This window comes from Chiloscyllium plagiosum, unplaced genomic scaffold, assembly GCF_037043375.1.
Source record: "Chiloscyllium plagiosum isolate Xiang-an unplaced genomic scaffold, Cpla_swu_hap1 HiC_scaffold_39, whole genome shotgun sequence".
Classification (NCBI taxonomy): Eukaryota; Metazoa; Chordata; class Chondrichthyes; order Orectolobiformes; family Hemiscylliidae; genus Chiloscyllium; species Chiloscyllium plagiosum.
Genome location: NW_028270177.1, coordinates 44,148,867 through 44,168,516, shown reverse-complemented (window position 1 = coordinate 44,168,516; position 19,650 = coordinate 44,148,867). Strand labels below are relative to the sequence as shown.

Below are 19,650 nucleotides of genomic sequence, written 5' to 3'. Positions count from 1 at the left end.
GTTGAACTCAATGATTGACTGTGTTAAGTTTGTTTCCTTAAATCAATGAAAACGTTTGATTTATTGAATGTACGATTGCGGTTTGATTGAATAACAGAATGATTGTACTTTGTTTCTATGAATGAATGCTTGGAGCTCATGACATTGAATTAACGAGATAAGCTTTAATCATTGAATTAATACTTACAGTTTGTTTCAGTGCATGTATGAGTGCAGTTTGAAACAATGAATGAATGAATGAATTCAGTTTGTTTTAGTAAGTAAATGAGTGCAGTTTGATTCCTTTAATGGAGGATTTACGTTTGTTTCATTCAATCCATAAATAACGTTTGATTCTTTGAATGCATGATTCCAGCTCGAATCTAGGTTGATTCAAGACAGAATTAATTCAGTTTTCAGTCTTTGAAAGAATGAATTAAGCTTGATAAATTGAATGAACTGGAGAATTTCTACTCGTTGAATTACCACTTGCAGTGTGTTTTATTGAATCAATGAGTAACGGTTCATTCATTGAACGTACGATTGAAGTTTTATTTATTCATTGAATGAATGCCTTAAGCTCGAGATATTGAATTAACGAGATAAGTTTTACTCATTGAATTAACACGTACAGTTTGTTTCAGTGAATGCATGAGTGCAGTTTGAAACAATGAATGAATGAATGAATGAATGCAGTTTGTTTTAGTAAGTAAATGAGTGCAGAATGATTCCTTTAATGTAGGATTTACAAATGTTTCATTCAATCCATAAATAACGTTTCATTCATTGAATGTACGATTGAAGTTTCATTTGTTAAAGGAATGAAGGCAATTTGTTTGTTTGAATGACTGCATTAGGCTCGAGACATTGAATTAACGAGATAAGCTCTGCTATATGAAGTAACACTCGCAGTTTGTTTCATTGAATCATTTAGTGCAGTTTGATTCATTGGATGAATGCAGTTGAACTCAATGAATGACTGTGTTAAGTTTGTTTCTTTAAATCAATGAAAATGTTTGATTTTTTTGAATGTACGATTGCGGTTTGATTGAATAACAGAATGAATGTACTTTGTTTCTTTGAATGAATGCCTTGAACTCGAGATATTGAATTAACGAGATAAGCTGTACTCATTAAATTAACACCTACAGCTTGTTTCAGTGCATGTATGAGTGCAGTTTGAAACAATAAATGAATGAATGCAGTTTGTTTTAATAAGTAAATGATTCCTTTATTGTAGGATTTAAGTTTGTTTCATTCAATCCATAAATAACGTTTGATTCTTTGAATGCATGATTCCAGCTCGAATCTAGGTTGATTCAAGACAGAATTAATTCAGTTTTCAGTCTTTGAAAGAATGAATTAAGCTTGATAAATTGAATGAACTGGATAATTTCTACTCATTGAATTACCACTTGCTGTGTGTTTGATTGAATCAATGAGTAACGTTTCCTTCATTGAACGTATGATTTGTTTCAGTGAATGCAAGAGTGCAGTTTGAAAAAATGAATGAATGAATGAATGCAGCTTGTATTAGTAAGTAAATGAGTGCAGTTTCTGTGCAGATTCGACGTTTCGGGCACAGGCCCTTCTTCAGGAATGAGCAGAGAGTGTTCACATGCACTTACTGGAAGCTAGTTATAAGAAATAGAGCCCTTCTGTTTTGTAGAAAAGACACAAACACACATTAGACCTGTTCCAAGTTAAAATAAGCCACAGACACTTTCGAGAGACATAGAGATGTATAGCATGGAACCTGACCCTTCGGTCCAACTCAGCCATGCCGACCAGGTATCCAGACCTAATCTAGTCTCATTTGCCAACATTTGGCCCATATCCCTCCGAACCCTTCCTGTTCATATATCCATCCAGATGCCATTTAAACGTTGTAATTGTACAAGCCTCCACCACTTCCTCTGGCAACTCACTGCATACACACACCACCCTTTGCATGAAAAAGTTCCCCATCACATGCCTTTTGAAATATTTCCCCTCTCACCCTAAACCTATGCCCTCTAGTTCTGGACATCTACACCCGAGAGAAAAGACCTTGTCTACTTAACCCATCCATAGCCCTCATGATTTTATAAACCTCTATAAAGTTCACTCTACAGCCTCCTACACTCCAATGAAAAAATGGTTCAGTCTTTCCAGTCTATATTCATATCTCAAACCCTCCTGACAAAGCAATCCTCTGGTAAATCTTTCCCAAACACGAATTTAATAATGTAATGGGGCAACCAGAACTGTACACAGAACTCAAGAAGAGGCCTTACCAACATTCTGAGTAACCTCAATATGTCATCCCAACTCCTGTACTCAAAGATCTGAGCAAGGAAAATAAGCGTACTAAACGTCTACCCGTTACACAAATTTCAAAGAATTAAGTACCCCTACCTCCATTCTACAAAATTACTGAGGGGCCTACCATTAATCATACAAGTCTGCCCCTGTTTGCATTACCAAAATGCAATCTCTTACATTTATCTAAATGAAACTCCATCGGCTAATCCTCGGTCCTAGCAGCAGACACCAGCATTTTGAAATCAACAAACGGATAACTATAATTCAAGGCTACAAGTTGTTAAGCATAGAATAGTGCTTGAACTATGAGTGTGCTATTATACATTTATAACGAATTACTACACCAGTCAGAATTTTGATGTGACATATTTAATTTACTGTGATTATCTACAAAACGAAATTAGAAGTGACAATAAGCTTCTAATAGTTACTGGCAGAGAGTAACAAGATCAGTTACATTATAGAGTACATAAAAACTCACGCATAATTGCGCTTTGACAATGATCGAAGTACATCCTGGCTCAGTCCATTCCAATGGCCCTGCAAAATAAATATTTTAGCATTAACACTTTTCAATCATTTGCTCCTATAATTTCAGACCCCAGAGACCAATTAAACCTTTCCTACAAGGAGGGGCTGTTAATTAACTCCAAACAGCATCATTTCTTGCACAACTAGGGAGCAAAGGTAAAACTATTACTCAACATCTTTGTCAACTCAAAGTCACAATACAGTTACTCTTTTGTTTACCACAATTCTAACATCCCTCTCCAAAATAAGAAAGAATCCAAATGACTCCTCAAAAACATAGATGACAGAAGAGAATGGTGTGGCTGACTCTGCCATAGACAAGTGCACGAGTCACAACAGATGACACTTGAGAGTTCAAAGGCTGTTTAAATGTTAAATTTATATTCCCTAGATTTCACTCTGCCACATAAGGAGCTCCTGCAGCCAGAGTGAGACTGTCAGTCTGGAATAATTGCCTCACTGTGTGTATTTCTTTTCTTTAATATGCCAACAAGGATCAGGATGAATCTACTCAAACTGACTTTGGATCTGAACAGTTAGTTGAGAGATTTATCACTTCAAGTCAGATTAAATTTAATACTAGCTTTAATCAAGGATGTTGCATCAGACACAAAAGTAGAGATTGCTGGGAAAGCTCAGGCATGTCTGGCAGCATCTGTGCAGAGAAATCAAGAGTTCTCGTTTCCATTCGAGTGACCTTTCCTCAGAACCTTCGTCAAGGATGTTCCATCAGATTAAAAAAAATCACACAACACCAGGTTATAGTCCAACAGGTTTAATTGGAAGCACACGAGCTTTCGGAGCGACGCTCCTTCGTCAGGTGATTGTAGAGGGCTCGATCGTAACACAGAATTTATAGCAAAACTTTGCAGTGTGACGTAACTGAAATTATACATTGAAAAATTGATTGTCTGTTAAGCCTTCGGAGCGTCGCTCCGAAAGCTAGTGTGCTTCCAAATAAACCTGTTGGACTAAAACCTGGTGGAGTTGTGCAGGGTCAGTTCTTATTTATAATTGGATATCAGTGTGTTGACTATGCCAAGCTCTTGCTAAGAATAATTGGTCCAGTTTCTTTCAGTGCATGTATGAGTGCAGTTTGAAACAATGAATGAATGAATGAATGCAGTTCGTTTTAGTAAGTAAATGAGTGCAGTTTGATTCCTTTAATGTAGGATTTACGTTTGTTTCATTCAATCCATAAATAACGTTTGATTCTTTGAATGCAAGATTCTAGATCGAATCTAGTTTGATTCAAGAATGAATTAATTCAGTTTTCAGCCTTTGAAGGAATGAATTAAGCTTGATAAATTGAATGAATTGGAGAATTTCTACTCATTGAATTACCACTTGCAGTGTGTTTTCTTGAATCAATGGGTAACGTTTCCTTCATTGAACGTCCGATTGAAGTTTTATTTATTCATTGAATGAATGCCTGAAGCTCGAGATATTGAATTAACGAGATAAACCCGTAACACTCGCAGTTTGTTCAATTGAATCATTGAGTGCAGTTTGATTCATTGGATGAATGCAGTTGAACTCAATGAATGACTGTGTTAAGTTTGTTTCTTTAAATCAATGAAAACGATCGATTTATTGAATGTACGAGTGCAGTTTGAAACAATAAATGAAAGAATGAATGCAATTTGTTTTAGTAAGTAAATGATTGCAGTTTGATTCCTTTAATGTAGGATTTACGTTTGTTTCATTCAATCCATAAATAACGTTTCATTCATTGAAGGTACGATTGAAGTTCCATTTGTTAAATGAATGAAGGCAATTTGTTTCATTGAATGAATGCATTAGGCTTGAGAGATTGAATTAACGAGATAAGCTCTGCTACATGAAGTAACACTCGCATTTTGTTTCATTGAATCTTTGAGTGCAGTTTGAATCATTGGATGAATGCAGTTGAACTCAATGAATGACTGTGTTAAGTTTGTTTCTTTAAATCAATTAAAACGATCGATTTATTGAATGTACGATTGCGGTTTGATTGAATAACAGAATGAATGTACTTTGTTCCTTTGAATGAATGCTTTGTGCTCGAGATATTGAATTAACGAGATAAGCTTTACTCATTGAATTAAGACGTACAGTTTGTTTCAGTGCATGTGTGAGCGCAGTTTGAAACAATGAATGAATGAATGGATGAATGCAGTTTGTTTTACTAAGGAAATGAGTGCAGTTTGATTCCTTTATTGTAGGATGTACGTTTGTTTCATTGAATCCATAAATAACGTTTGATTTATTGAATGCTTGATTCTAGATCGATTCCAGTTTGATTCAATTATGAATTAATTCAGTTATCAGTGTTTGAAGGAATGAATTAAGCTTGATAAATTGAATGAATTACGGAATTTCTACTCAATGAATTACCACTTGCAGTGTGTTTTATTGAATCAATGAGTAACGTTTCCTTCATTGAACGTACGATTGAAATTTTATTTATTCAATGAATGAATGCAGCTTGTTTCATTGAATGACTGCATTAGGCTCGAGACATTGCATTAACGAGATAAGTTCTGCTACATGAAGTAACACTCGCAGGTTGTTTCATTGAATCTTTGAGTGCAGTTTGATTCATTGGATGAATGCAAGTGAACTCAATGATTGACTGTGTTAAGTTTGTTTCTTTAAATCAATGAAAACGATTGATTTATTGAATGTACGATTGCAGTTTGATTGAATAACAGAATGAATGTACTTTGTTTCTTTGAATGAATGCCTTGAGCTCGAGATATTGAATTAACGAGATAATCTTTACTCATTGAATTAACACGTGCAGTTTCTTTCAGTGCATGTATGAGTGCAGTTTGAAACAATGAATGAATGAATGAATGCAGTTTGTTTTAGTAAGTAAATGAGTGCAGTTTGATTCCTTTAATGTAGGATTTAAGTTTGTTTCATTCAATACATAAATAACGTTTGATTCTTTGAATGCATGATTCCAGCTCGAATCTAGGTTGATTCAAGACAGAATTAATTCAGTTTTCAGTCTTTGAAAGAATGAATTAAGCTTGATAAATTGAATGAATTGGAGAATTTCTACTCATTGAATTACCACTTGCAGTGTGTTTTATTGAATCAATGAGTATCGTTTGATTCATTGGATGAATGCAGTTGTACTCAATGAATGACAGTGTTAAGTTTGTTTCTTTAAATCAATGAAAATGTTTGATTTTTTGAATGTACGATTGCGGTTTGATTGAATAACAGAATGAATGTACTTTGTTTCTATGAATGAATGCCTTGAGCTCGAGATATTGAATTAACGAGATAAGCTTTAATCATTGAATTAACACGTACAGTTTGTTTCAGTGAATGTATGAGTGCAGTTTGAAACAATGAATGAATGAATGAATTCAGTTTGTTTTAGTAAGTAAATGAGTGCAGTTTGATTCCTTTAATGTAGGATTTACAAATGTTTCATTCAATCCATAAATAACATTTCATTCATTGAATGTACGATTGAAGTTTCATTTGCTAAAGGAATGAAGGCAATTTGTTTGGTTGAATGAATGCATTAGGCTCGAGACATTGCATCAACGAGAGAAGTTCAACTACTTGAATTAGCACTCGCAGTTTCTTTCGTTGGATCAGTGATTACAGCTTGATTCGTTGAATGAATGATTGCAGATGATTTCTTTGAATGAATGCCTTAAGATGGAGATATTGAAGTAAAGAGTCTAGCTCGACTTATTGAAATAACATGTGCAGTTTGTTTCAGTCAATGTATGAGTTTAGTTTGATACACTGAATGAATGACTGAATGCAGTTTGGTTAAATAAATAAATGAGTGCACTTTGATTTCTTTACTGTATGGTTTACGTTTGTTTCATTGAATGCAAAAATAACGTTTGATTTCATTGGATGCATGATTGAAGGTTCATTCATTGAATGAACGAATGCATTTTTATTCAAGAATGAATTAATGCAGGTTCAGTCTTTGAATGAATCAGTTAAGCTTGAGATATTGAAATAAAGAGAGAAGGTCTACTCATTAAGTTAACATTTGCAGTTTGTTTCAATGAGTAGAGTTTGATTCACTGAATGAATGCAGTTTGAATGCTTAAATGAACGTGTTACTTTTCTTTCATTGAATCAATGAGCAACGTTTCATTCATTGAATGTACGATTGAAGTTTCACTTATTGAATGAATGAATGCAGTTTGTTTCATTGAATCAATGCATTGAATTAACGAAAGAAGCTCTATTACTTGAATTAGCACTGGCAGTTTGTGCAGTTTGATTCATTGAATGAATGATTGCAGTTGGCATCTTTGATTGAATGCCGTAAGATGAAGAAATTGAATTAATGAGATAGGCTATACTCATTGAAGTAACATGTGCAGTTTCTTTTAGTGAATGCATGAGCGCAGATTGATACACTAAATGAATTATTGAATGCAGTTTCCTTTAGTAAATAAATGAGGGCAGTTTTATTCCTTTAATGTATCATTTTCGTTTGTTTCATTGAATCCATAAATAACGTTTGATTCATTGACTGCATGATTTCTAGATCGATTCTTTGTAGTTTGATTCAAGAACTAATTAATTCAATTTTCAGTCGATGAACGAATGAGTTAAGCTTGATAAATTGAATGAATTGGACAATTTCTACTCATTGAATTACCACTTGCAGTGTGTTTTATTGAATCAATGAGTAACGTTTCCTTCATTGAACGTACGATTGAAGTTTTATTTATTCAATGAATGAATGCAGTTTGTTTCATTGAATGACTGCATTAGGCTCGAAACAGTGAATTAACGAGATAAGCTCTGCTACATGAAGTAACACTCGCAGTTTGTTTCATTGAATCATTGAGTGCAGTTTGATTCATTGGATGAATGCAGTTGAACTCAATGAATGACTGTGTTAAGTTTGTTTCTTTAAATCAATGAAAACGTTTGATTTATTGAATGTACGATTGCGGTTTGATTGAATAACAGAATGAATGTACTATGTTTCTTTGAATGAATGCCTTAAGCTCGAGATTTTGAATTAACTGGATAAGTTTACTCATTGAATTAACACGTACAGTTTGTTTCAGTGAATCTATGAGTGCAGTTTGAAACAATCAATGAAAGAATGAATGCAGTTTGCTTTAGTAAATGAATGTGTGCAGTTTCATTCCTTTAATTTAGGATTTACATTTGTTTCATACAATCCATAAATAACTTTTCAATCATTGAACGTACGATTGAAGTTTTATTCATTGAATGAATGAATACAGTTTGTTTCATTGAATGACTGCATTAGACTAGAGAGATTGAATTAACGAGATAAGCTTTACACATTGAATTAACACGTACAGTTTGTTTCAGTGAATGTATGAGTTCAGTTTGAAACAATGAATGAAAGAATGAATGCAGGAAGCTTCAGTAAATAAATGCGTGCAGTTTGATTACTTTAATATAGGATTTACGTTTGTTCCATTCAATCCAAAAATAACGTTTGATTCTTTGAATGCAAGATTCTAGATCGAATCTAGTTTGATTCCAGAATGAATTAAGTCAGTTTTCAGTCTTTGAAGGAATGAATTAAATTTGATAAATTGAATGAATTGGAGAATTTCTACTCATTGAATTACCACTTGCAGGGTGTTTTCTTGAATCAATGAGTAACGTTTCATTCATTGAACGTCCGATTGAAGTTTTATTTATTCATTGAATGAATACCTTAAGCTCGAGATATTGAATTAACGAGATAAGCTTTACACATCGAATTAACACGTACAGTTTGTTTCAGTGAATGTATGAGTGCAGTTTGAAACAATGAATGAATGAATAAATGCAGTTTGTTTTAGTAAGTAAATGAGTGCAGTTTGATTCCTTTATTGTAGGATTTAAGTTTGTTTCATTCAATCCATAACTGACTTTTCATTCATTGAACGTACGATTGAAGTTTTTATTTATTGAATGAATGAATGCAGTTTGTTTCATTTAATGACTGCATTAGCCTCGAGAGATTGAATTAACGAGATATGCTCTGCTACATGAAGTAACACTCGCAGTTTGTTTCATTGAATCATTTAGTGCAGTTTGATTCATTGGATGAATGCAGTTGAACTCAATGATTGACTGTGTTAAGTTTGTTTCCTTAAATCAATGAAAACGTTTGATTTATTGAATGTACGATTGCGGTTTGATTGAATAACAGAATGATTGTACTTTGTTTCTATGAATGAATGCTTGGAGCTCATGACATTGAATTAACGAGATAAGCTTTAATCATTGAATTAATACTTACAGTTTGTTTCAGTGCATGTATGAGTGCAGTTTGAAACAATGAATGAATGAATGAATTCAGTTTGTTTTAGTAAGTAAATGAGTGCAGTTTGATTCCTTTAATGGAGGATTTACGTTTGTTTCATTCAATCCATAAATAACGTTTGATTCTTTGAATGCATGATTCCAGCTCGAATCTAGGTTGATTCAAGACAGAATTAATTCAGTTTTCAGTCTTTGAAAGAATGAATTAAGCTTGATAAATTGAATGAACTGGAGAATTTCTACTCGTTGAATTACCACTTGCAGTGTGTTTTATTGAATCAATGAGTAACGGTTCATTCATTGAACGTACGATTGAAGTTTTATTTATTCATTGAATGAATGCCTTAAGCTCGAGATATTGAATTAACGAGATAAGTTTTACTCATTGAATTAACACGTACAGTTTGTTTCAGTGAATGCATGAGTGCAGTTTGAAACAATGAATGAATGAATGAATGAATGAATGCAGTTTGTTTTAGTAAGTAAATGAGTGCAGAATGATTCCTTTAATGTAGGATTTACAAATGTTTCATTCAATCCATAAATAACGTTTCATTCATTGAATGTACGATTGAAGTTTCATTTGTTAAAGGAATGAAGGCAATTTGTTTGTTTGAATGACTGCATTAGGCTCGAGACATTGAATTAACGAGATAAGCTCTGCTATATGAAGTAACACTCGCAGTTTGTTTCATTGAATCATTTAGTGCAGTTTGATTCATTGGATGAATGCAGTTGAACTCAATGAATGACTGTGTTAAGTTTGTTTCTTTAAATCAATGAAAATGTTTGATTTTTTTGAATGTACGATTGCGGTTTGATTGAATAACAGAATGAATGTACTTTGTTTCTTTGAATGAATGCCTTGAACTCGAGATATTGAATTAACGAGATAAGCTGTACTCATTAAATTAACACCTACAGCTTGTTTCAGTGCATGTATGAGTGCAGTTTGAAACAATAAATGAATGAATGCAGTTTGTTTTAATAAGTAAATGATTCCTTTATTGTAGGATTTAAGTTTGTTTCATTCAATCCATAAATAACGTTTGATTCTTTGAATGCATGATTCCAGCTCGAATCTAGGTTGATTCAAGACAGAATTAATTCAGTTTTCAGTCTTTGAAAGAATGAATTAAGCTTGATAAATTGAATGAACTGGATAATTTCTACTCATTGAATTACCACTTGCTGTGTGTTTGATTGAATCAATGAGTAACGTTTCCTTCATTGAACGTATGATTTGTTTCAGTGAATGCAAGAGTGCAGTTTGAAAAAATGAATGAATGAATGAATGCAGCTTGTATTAGTAAGTAAATGAGTGCAGTTTCTGTGCAGATTCGACGTTTCGGGCACAGGCCCTTCTTCAGGAATGAGCAGAGAGTGTTCACATGCACTTACTGGAAGCTAGTTATAAGAAATAGAGCCCTTCTGTTTTGTAGAAAAGACACAAACACACATTAGACCTGTTCCAAGTTAAAATAAGCCACAGACACTTTCGAGAGACATAGAGATGTATAGCATGGAACCTGACCCTTCGGTCCAACTCAGCCATGCCGACCAGGTATCCAGACCTAATCTAGTCTCATTTGCCAACATTTGGCCCATATCCCTCCGAACCCTTCCTGTTCATATATCCATCCAGATGCCATTTAAACGTTGTAATTGTACAAGCCTCCACCACTTCCTCTGGCAACTCACTGCATACACACACCACCCTTTGCATGAAAAAGTTCCCCATCACATGCCTTTTGAAATATTTCCCCTCTCACCCTAAACCTATGCCCTCTAGTTCTGGACATCTACACCCGAGAGAAAAGACCTTGTCTACTTAACCCATCCATAGCCCTCATGATTTTATAAACCTCTATAAAGTTCACTCTACAGCCTCCTACACTCCAATGAAAAAATGGTTCAGTCTTTCCAGTCTATATTCATATCTCAAACCCTCCTGACAAAGCAATCCTCTGGTAAATCTTTCCCAAACACGAATTTAATAATGTAATGGGGCAACCAGAACTGTACACAGAACTCAAGAAGAGGCCTTACCAACATTCTGAGTAACCTCAATATGTCATCCCAACTCCTGTACTCAAAGATCTGAGCAAGGAAAATAAGCGTACTAAACGTCTACCCGTTACACAAATTTCAAAGAATTAAGTACCCCTACCTCCATTCTACAAAATTACTGAGGGGCCTACCATTAATCATACAAGTCTGCCCCTGTTTGCATTACCAAAATGCAATCTCTTACATTTATCTAAATGAAACTCCATCGGCTAATCCTCGGTCCTAGCAGCAGACACCAGCATTTTGAAATCAACAAACGGATAACTATAATTCAAGGCTACAAGTTGTTAAGCATAGAATAGTGCTTGAACTATGAGTGTGCTATTATACATTTATAACGAATTACTACACCAGTCAGAATTTTGATGTGACATATTTAATTTACTGTGATTATCTACAAAACGAAATTAGAAGTGACAATAAGCTTCTAATAGTTACTGGCAGAGAGTAACAAGATCAGTTACATTATAGAGTACATAAAAACTCACGCATAATTGCGCTTTGACAATGATCGAAGTACATCCTGGCTCAGTCCATTCCAATGGCCCTGCAAAATAAATATTTTAGCATTAACACTTTTCAATCATTTGCTCCTATAATTTCAGACCCCAGAGACCAATTAAACCTTTCCTACAAGGAGGGGCTGTTAATTAACTCCAAACAGCATCATTTCTTGCACAACTAGGGAGCAAAGGTAAAACTATTACTCAACATCTTTGTCAACTCAAAGTCACAATACAGTTACTCTTTTGTTTACCACAATTCTAACATCCCTCTCCAAAATAAGAAAGAATCCAAATGACTCCTCAAAAACATAGATGACAGAAGAGAATGGTGTGGCTGACTCTGCCATAGACAAGTGCACGAGTCACAACAGATGACACTTGAGAGTTCAAAGGCTGTTTAAATGTTAAATTTATATTCCCTAGATTTCACTCTGCCACATAAGGAGCTCCTGCAGCCAGAGTGAGACTGTCAGTCTGGAATAATTGCCTCACTGTGTGTATTTCTTTTCTTTAATATGCCAACAAGGATCAGGATGAATCTACTCAAACTGACTTTGGATCTGAACAGTTAGTTGAGAGATTTATCACTTCAAGTCAGATTAAATTTAATACTAGCTTTAATCAAGGATGTTGCATCAGACACAAAAGTAGAGATTGCTGGGAAAGCTCAGGCATGTCTGGCAGCATCTGTGCAGAGAAATCAAGAGTTCTCGTTTCCATTCGAGTGACCTTTCCTCAGAACCTTCGTCAAGGATGTTCCATCAGATTAAAAAAAATCACACAACACCAGGTTATAGTCCAACAGGTTTAATTGGAAGCACACGAGCTTTCGGAGCGACGCTCCTTCGTCAGGTGATTGTAGAGGGCTCGATCGTAACACAGAATTTATAGCAAAACTTTGCAGTGTGACGTAACTGAAATTATACATTGAAAAATTGATTGTCTGTTAAGCCTTCGGAGCGTCGCTCCGAAAGCTAGTGTGCTTCCAAATAAACCTGTTGGACTAAAACCTGGTGGAGTTGTGCAGGGTCAGTTCTTATTTATAATTGGATATCAGTGTGTTGACTATGCCAAGCTCTTGCTAAGAATAATTGGTCCAGTTTCTTTCAGTGCATGTATGAGTGCAGTTTGAAACAATGAATGAATGAATGAATGCAGTTCGTTTTAGTAAGTAAATGAGTGCAGTTTGATTCCTTTAATGTAGGATTTACGTTTGTTTCATTCAATCCATAAATAACGTTTGATTCTTTGAATGCAAGATTCTAGATCGAATCTAGTTTGATTCAAGAATGAATTAATTCAGTTTTCAGCCTTTGAAGGAATGAATTAAGCTTGATAAATTGAATGAATTGGAGAATTTCTACTCATTGAATTACCACTTGCAGTGTGTTTTCTTGAATCAATGGGTAACGTTTCCTTCATTGAACGTCCGATTGAAGTTTTATTTATTCATTGAATGAATGCCTGAAGCTCGAGATATTGAATTAACGAGATAAACCCGTAACACTCGCAGTTTGTTCAATTGAATCATTGAGTGCAGTTTGATTCATTGGATGAATGCAGTTGAACTCAATGAATGACTGTGTTAAGTTTGTTTCTTTAAATCAATGAAAACGATCGATTTATTGAATGTACGAGTGCAGTTTGAAACAATAAATGAAAGAATGAATGCAATTTGTTTTAGTAAGTAAATGATTGCAGTTTGATTCCTTTAATGTAGGATTTACGTTTGTTTCATTCAATCCATAAATAACGTTTCATTCATTGAAGGTACGATTGAAGTTCCATTTGTTAAATGAATGAAGGCAATTTGTTTCATTGAATGAATGCATTAGGCTTGAGAGATTGAATTAACGAGATAAGCTCTGCTACATGAAGTAACACTCGCATTTTGTTTCATTGAATCTTTGAGTGCAGTTTGAATCATTGGATGAATGCAGTTGAACTCAATGAATGACTGTGTTAAGTTTGTTTCTTTAAATCAATTAAAACGATCGATTTATTGAATGTACGATTGCGGTTTGATTGAATAACAGAATGAATGTACTTTGTTCCTTTGAATGAATGCTTTGTGCTCGAGATATTGAATTAACGAGATAAGCTTTACTCATTGAATTAAGACGTACAGTTTGTTTCAGTGCATGTGTGAGCGCAGTTTGAAACAATGAATGAATGAATGGATGAATGCAGTTTGTTTTACTAAGGAAATGAGTGCAGTTTGATTCCTTTATTGTAGGATGTACGTTTGTTTCATTGAATCCATAAATAACGTTTGATTTATTGAATGCTTGATTCTAGATCGATTCCAGTTTGATTCAATTATGAATTAATTCAGTTATCAGTGTTTGAAGGAATGAATTAAGCTTGATAAATTGAATGAATTACGGAATTTCTACTCAATGAATTACCACTTGCAGTGTGTTTTATTGAATCAATGAGTAACGTTTCCTTCATTGAACGTACGATTGAAATTTTATTTATTCAATGAATGAATGCAGCTTGTTTCATTGAATGACTGCATTAGGCTCGAGACATTGCATTAACGAGATAAGTTCTGCTACATGAAGTAACACTCGCAGGTTGTTTCATTGAATCTTTGAGTGCAGTTTGATTCATTGGATGAATGCAAGTGAACTCAATGATTGACTGTGTTAAGTTTGTTTCTTTAAATCAATGAAAACGATTGATTTATTGAATGTACGATTGCAGTTTGATTGAATAACAGAATGAATGTACTTTGTTTCTTTGAATGAATGCCTTGAGCTCGAGATATTGAATTAACGAGATAATCTTTACTCATTGAATTAACACGTGCAGTTTCTTTCAGTGCATGTATGAGTGCAGTTTGAAACAATGAATGAATGAATGAATGCAGTTTGTTTTAGTAAGTAAATGAGTGCAGTTTGATTCCTTTAATGTAGGATTTAAGTTTGTTTCATTCAATACATAAATAACGTTTGATTCTTTGAATGCATGATTCCAGCTCGAATCTAGGTTGATTCAAGACAGAATTAATTCAGTTTTCAGTCTTTGAAAGAATGAATTAAGCTTGATAAATTGAATGAATTGGAGAATTTCTACTCATTGAATTACCACTTGCAGTGTGTTTTATTGAATCAATGAGTATCGTTTGATTCATTGGATGAATGCAGTTGTACTCAATGAATGACAGTGTTAAGTTTGTTTCTTTAAATCAATGAAAATGTTTGATTTTTTGAATGTACGATTGCGGTTTGATTGAATAACAGAATGAATGTACTTTGTTTCTATGAATGAATGCCTTGAGCTCGAGATATTGAATTAACGAGATAAGCTTTAATCATTGAATTAACACGTACAGTTTGTTTCAGTGAATGTATGAGTGCAGTTTGAAACAATGAATGAATGAATGAATTCAGTTTGTTTTAGTAAGTAAATGAGTGCAGTTTGATTCCTTTAATGTAGGATTTACAAATGTTTCATTCAATCCATAAATAACATTTCATTCATTGAATGTACGATTGAAGTTTCATTTGCTAAAGGAATGAAGGCAATTTGTTTGGTTGAATGAATGCATTAGGCTCGAGACATTGCATCAACGAGAGAAGTTCAACTACTTGAATTAGCACTCGCAGTTTCTTTCGTTGGATCAGTGATTACAGCTTGATTCGTTGAATGAATGATTGCAGATGATTTCTTTGAATGAATGCCTTAAGATGGAGATATTGAAGTAAAGAGTCTAGCTCGACTTATTGAAATAACATGTGCAGTTTGTTTCAGTCAATGTATGAGTTTAGTTTGATACACTGAATGAATGACTGAATGCAGTTTGGTTAAATAAATAAATGAGTGCACTTTGATTTCTTTACTGTATGGTTTACGTTTGTTTCATTGAATGCAAAAATAACGTTTGATTTCATTGGATGCATGATTGAAGGTTCATTCATTGAATGAACGAATGCATTTTTATTCAAGAATGAATTAATGCAGGTTCAGTCTTTGAATGAATCAGTTAAGCTTGAGATATTGAAATAAAGAGAGAAGGTCTACTCATTAAGTTAACATTTGCAGTTTGTTTCAATGAGTAGAGTTTGATTCACTGAATGAATGCAGTTTGAATGCTTAAATGAACGTGTTACTTTTCTTTCATTGAATCAATGAGCAACGTTTCATTCATTGAATGTACGATTGAAGTTTCACTTATTGAATGAATGAATGCAGTTTGTTTCATTGAATCAATGCATTGAATTAACGAAAGAAGCTCTATTACTTGAATTAGCACTGGCAGTTTGTGCAGTTTGATTCATTGAATGAATGATTGCAGTTGGCATCTTTGATTGAATGCCGTAAGATGAAGAAATTGAATTAATGAGATAGGCTATACTCATTGAAGTAACATGTGCAGTTTCTTTTAGTGAATGCATGAGCGCAGATTGATACACTAAATGAATTATTGAATGCAGTTTCCTTTAGTAAATAAATGAGGGCAGTTTTATTCCTTTAATGTATCATTTTCGTTTGTTTCATTGAATCCATAAATAACGTTTGATTCATTGACTGCATGATTTCTAGATCGATTCTTTGTAGTTTGATTCAAGAACTAATTAATTCAATTTTCAGTCGATGAACGAATGAGTTAAGCTTGATAAATTGAATGAATTGGACAATTTCTACTCATTGAATTACCACTTGCAGTGTGTTTTATTGAATCAATGAGTAACGTTTCCTTCATTGAACGTACGATTGAAGTTTTATTTATTCAATGAATGAATGCAGTTTGTTTCATTGAATGACTGCATTAGGCTCGAAACAGTGAATTAACGAGATAAGCTCTGCTACATGAAGTAACACTCGCAGTTTGTTTCATTGAATCATTGAGTGCAGTTTGATTCATTGGATGAATGCAGTTGAACTCAATGAATGACTGTGTTAAGTTTGTTTCTTTAAATCAATGAAAACGTTTGATTTATTGAATGTACGATTGCGGTTTGATTGAATAACAGAATGAATGTACTATGTTTCTTTGAATGAATGCCTTAAGCTCGAGATTTTGAATTAACTGGATAAGTTTACTCATTGAATTAACACGTACAGTTTGTTTCAGTGAATCTATGAGTGCAGTTTGAAACAATCAATGAAAGAATGAATGCAGTTTGCTTTAGTAAATGAATGTGTGCAGTTTCATTCCTTTAATTTAGGATTTACATTTGTTTCATACAATCCATAAATAACTTTTCAATCATTGAACGTACGATTGAAGTTTTATTCATTGAATGAATGAATACAGTTTGTTTCATTGAATGACTGCATTAGACTAGAGAGATTGAATTAACGAGATAAGCTTTACACATTGAATTAACACGTACAGTTTGTTTCAGTGAATGTATGAGTTCAGTTTGAAACAATGAATGAAAGAATGAATGCAGGAAGCTTCAGTAAATAAATGCGTGCAGTTTGATTACTTTAATATAGGATTTACGTTTGTTCCATTCAATCCAAAAATAACGTTTGATTCTTTGAATGCAAGATTCTAGATCGAATCTAGTTTGATTCCAGAATGAATTAAGTCAGTTTTCAGTCTTTGAAGGAATGAATTAAATTTGATAAATTGAATGAATTGGAGAATTTCTACTCATTGAATTACCACTTGCAGGGTGTTTTCTTGAATCAATGAGTAACGTTTCATTCATTGAACGTCCGATTGAAGTTTTATTTATTCATTGAATGAATACCTTAAGCTCGAGATATTGAATTAACGAGATAAGCTTTACACATCGAATTAACACGTACAGTTTGTTTCAGTGAATGTATGAGTGCAGTTTGAAACAATGAATGAATGAATAAATGCAGTTTGTTTTAGTAAGTAAATGAGTGCAGTTTGATTCCTTTATTGTAGGATTTAAGTTTGTTTCATTCAATCCATAACTGACTTTTCATTCATTGAACGTACGATTGAAGTTTTTATTTATTGAATGAATGAATGCAGTTTGTTTCATTTAATGACTGCATTAGCCTCGAGAGATTGAATTAACGAGATATGCTCTGCTACATGAAGTAACACTCGCAGTTTGTTTCATTGAATCATTTAGTGCAGTTTGATTCATTGGATGAATGCAGTTGAACTCAATGATTGACTGTGTTAAGTTTGTTTCCTTAAATCAATGAAAACGTTTGATTTATTGAATGTACGATTGCGGTTTGATTGAATAACAGAATGATTGTACTTTGTTTCTATGAATGAATGCTTGGAGCTCATGACATTGAATTAACGAGATAAGCTTTAATCATTGAATTAATACTTACAGTTTGTTTCAGTGCATGTATGAGTGCAGTTTGAAACAATGAATGAATGAATGAATTCAGTTTGTTTTAGTAAGTAAATGAGTGCAGTTTGATTCCTTTAATGGAGGATTTACGTTTGTTTCATTCAATCCATAAATAACGTTTGATTCTTTGAATGCATGATTCCAGCTCGAATCTAGGTTGATTCAAGACAGAATTAATTCAGTTTTCAGTCTTTGAAAGAATGAATTAAGCTTGATAAATTGAATGAACTGGAGAATTTCTACTCGTTGAATTACCACTTGCAGTGTGTTTTATTGAATCAATGAGTAACGGTTCATTCATTGAACGTACGATTGAAGTTTTATTTATTCATTGAATGAATGCCTTAAGCTCGAGATATTGAATTAACGAGATAAGTTTTACTCATTGAATTAACACGTACAGTTTGTTTCAGTGAATGCATGAGTGCAGTTTGAAACAATGAATGAATGAATGAATGAATGAATGCAGTTTGTTTTAGTAAGTAAATGAGTGCAGAATGATTCCTTTAATGTAGGATTTACAAATGTTTCATTCAATCCATAAATAACGTTTCATTCATTGAATGTACGATTGAAGTTTCATTTGTTAAAGGAATGAAGGCAATTTGTTTGTTTGAATGACTGCATTAGGCTCGAGACATTGAATTAACGAGATAAGCTCTGCTATATGAAGTAACACTCGCAGTTTGTTTCATTGAATCATTTAGTGCAGTTTGATTCATTGGATGAATGCAGTTGAACTCAATGAATGACTGTGTTAAGTTTGTTTCTTTAAATCAATGAAAATGTTTGATTTTTTTGAATGTACGATTGCGGTTTGATTGAATAACAGAATGAATGTACTTTGTTTCTTTGAATGAATGCCTTGAACTCGAGATATTGAATTAACGAGATAAGCTGTACTCATTAAATTAACACCTACAGCTTGTTTCAGTGCATGTATGAGTGCAGTTTGAAACAATAAATGAATGAATGCAGTTTGTTTTAATAAGTAAATGATTCCTTTATTGTAGGATTTAAGTTTGTTTCATTCAATCCATAAATAACGTTTGATTCTTTGAATGCATGATTCCAGCTCGAATCTAGGTTGATTCAAGACAGAATTAATTCAGTTTTCAGTCTTTGAAAGAATGAATTAAGCTTGATAAATTGAATGAACTGGATAATTTCTACTCATTGAATTACCACTTGCTGTGTGTTTGATTGAATCAATGAGTAACGTTTCCTTCATTGAACGTATGATTTGTTTCAGTGAATGCAAGAGTGCAGTTTGAAAAAATGAATGAATGAATGAATGCAGCTTGTATTAGTAAGTAAATGAGTGCAGTTTCTGTGCAGATTCGACGTTTCGGGCACAGGCCCTTCTTCAGGAATGAGCAGAGAGTGTTCACATGCACTTACTGGAAGCTAGTTATAAGAAATAGAGCCCTTCTGTTTTGTAGAAAAGACACAAACACACATTAGACCTGTTCCAAGTTAAAATAAGCCACAGACACTTTCGAGAGACATAGAGATGTATAGCATGGAACCTGACCCTTCGGTCCAACTCAGCCATGCCGACCAGGTATCCAGACCTAATCTAGTCTCATTTGCCAACATTTGGCCCATATCCCTCCGAACCCTTCCTGTTCATATATCCATCCAGATGCCATTTAAACGTTGTAATTGTACAAGCCTCCACC

At 33.7% G+C, this 19,650-nt stretch overlaps 1 long non-coding RNA gene across 2 annotated transcripts in view; it reads right to left on the bottom strand.

Moving 5' to 3' along the window:
- Nucleotides 1-19,650, bottom strand: part of LOC148138674 (uncharacterized) — a 100,452-nt gene that overhangs the window by 77,488 nt on the left and 3,314 nt on the right. Inside the window, exons 2-3 of one of the 2 annotated variants that reach the window (XR_015753760.1) lie at nucleotides 11,646-11,704; nucleotides 2,765-2,823 (exon numbers count right to left, since the gene is read on the bottom strand). This is a non-coding gene — a long non-coding RNA (uncharacterized LOC148138674). The remainder of the gene's footprint in view (nucleotides 1-2,764; nucleotides 2,824-11,645; nucleotides 11,705-19,650) is intronic. The other variant, XR_015753761.1, reaches the window with a different exon arrangement.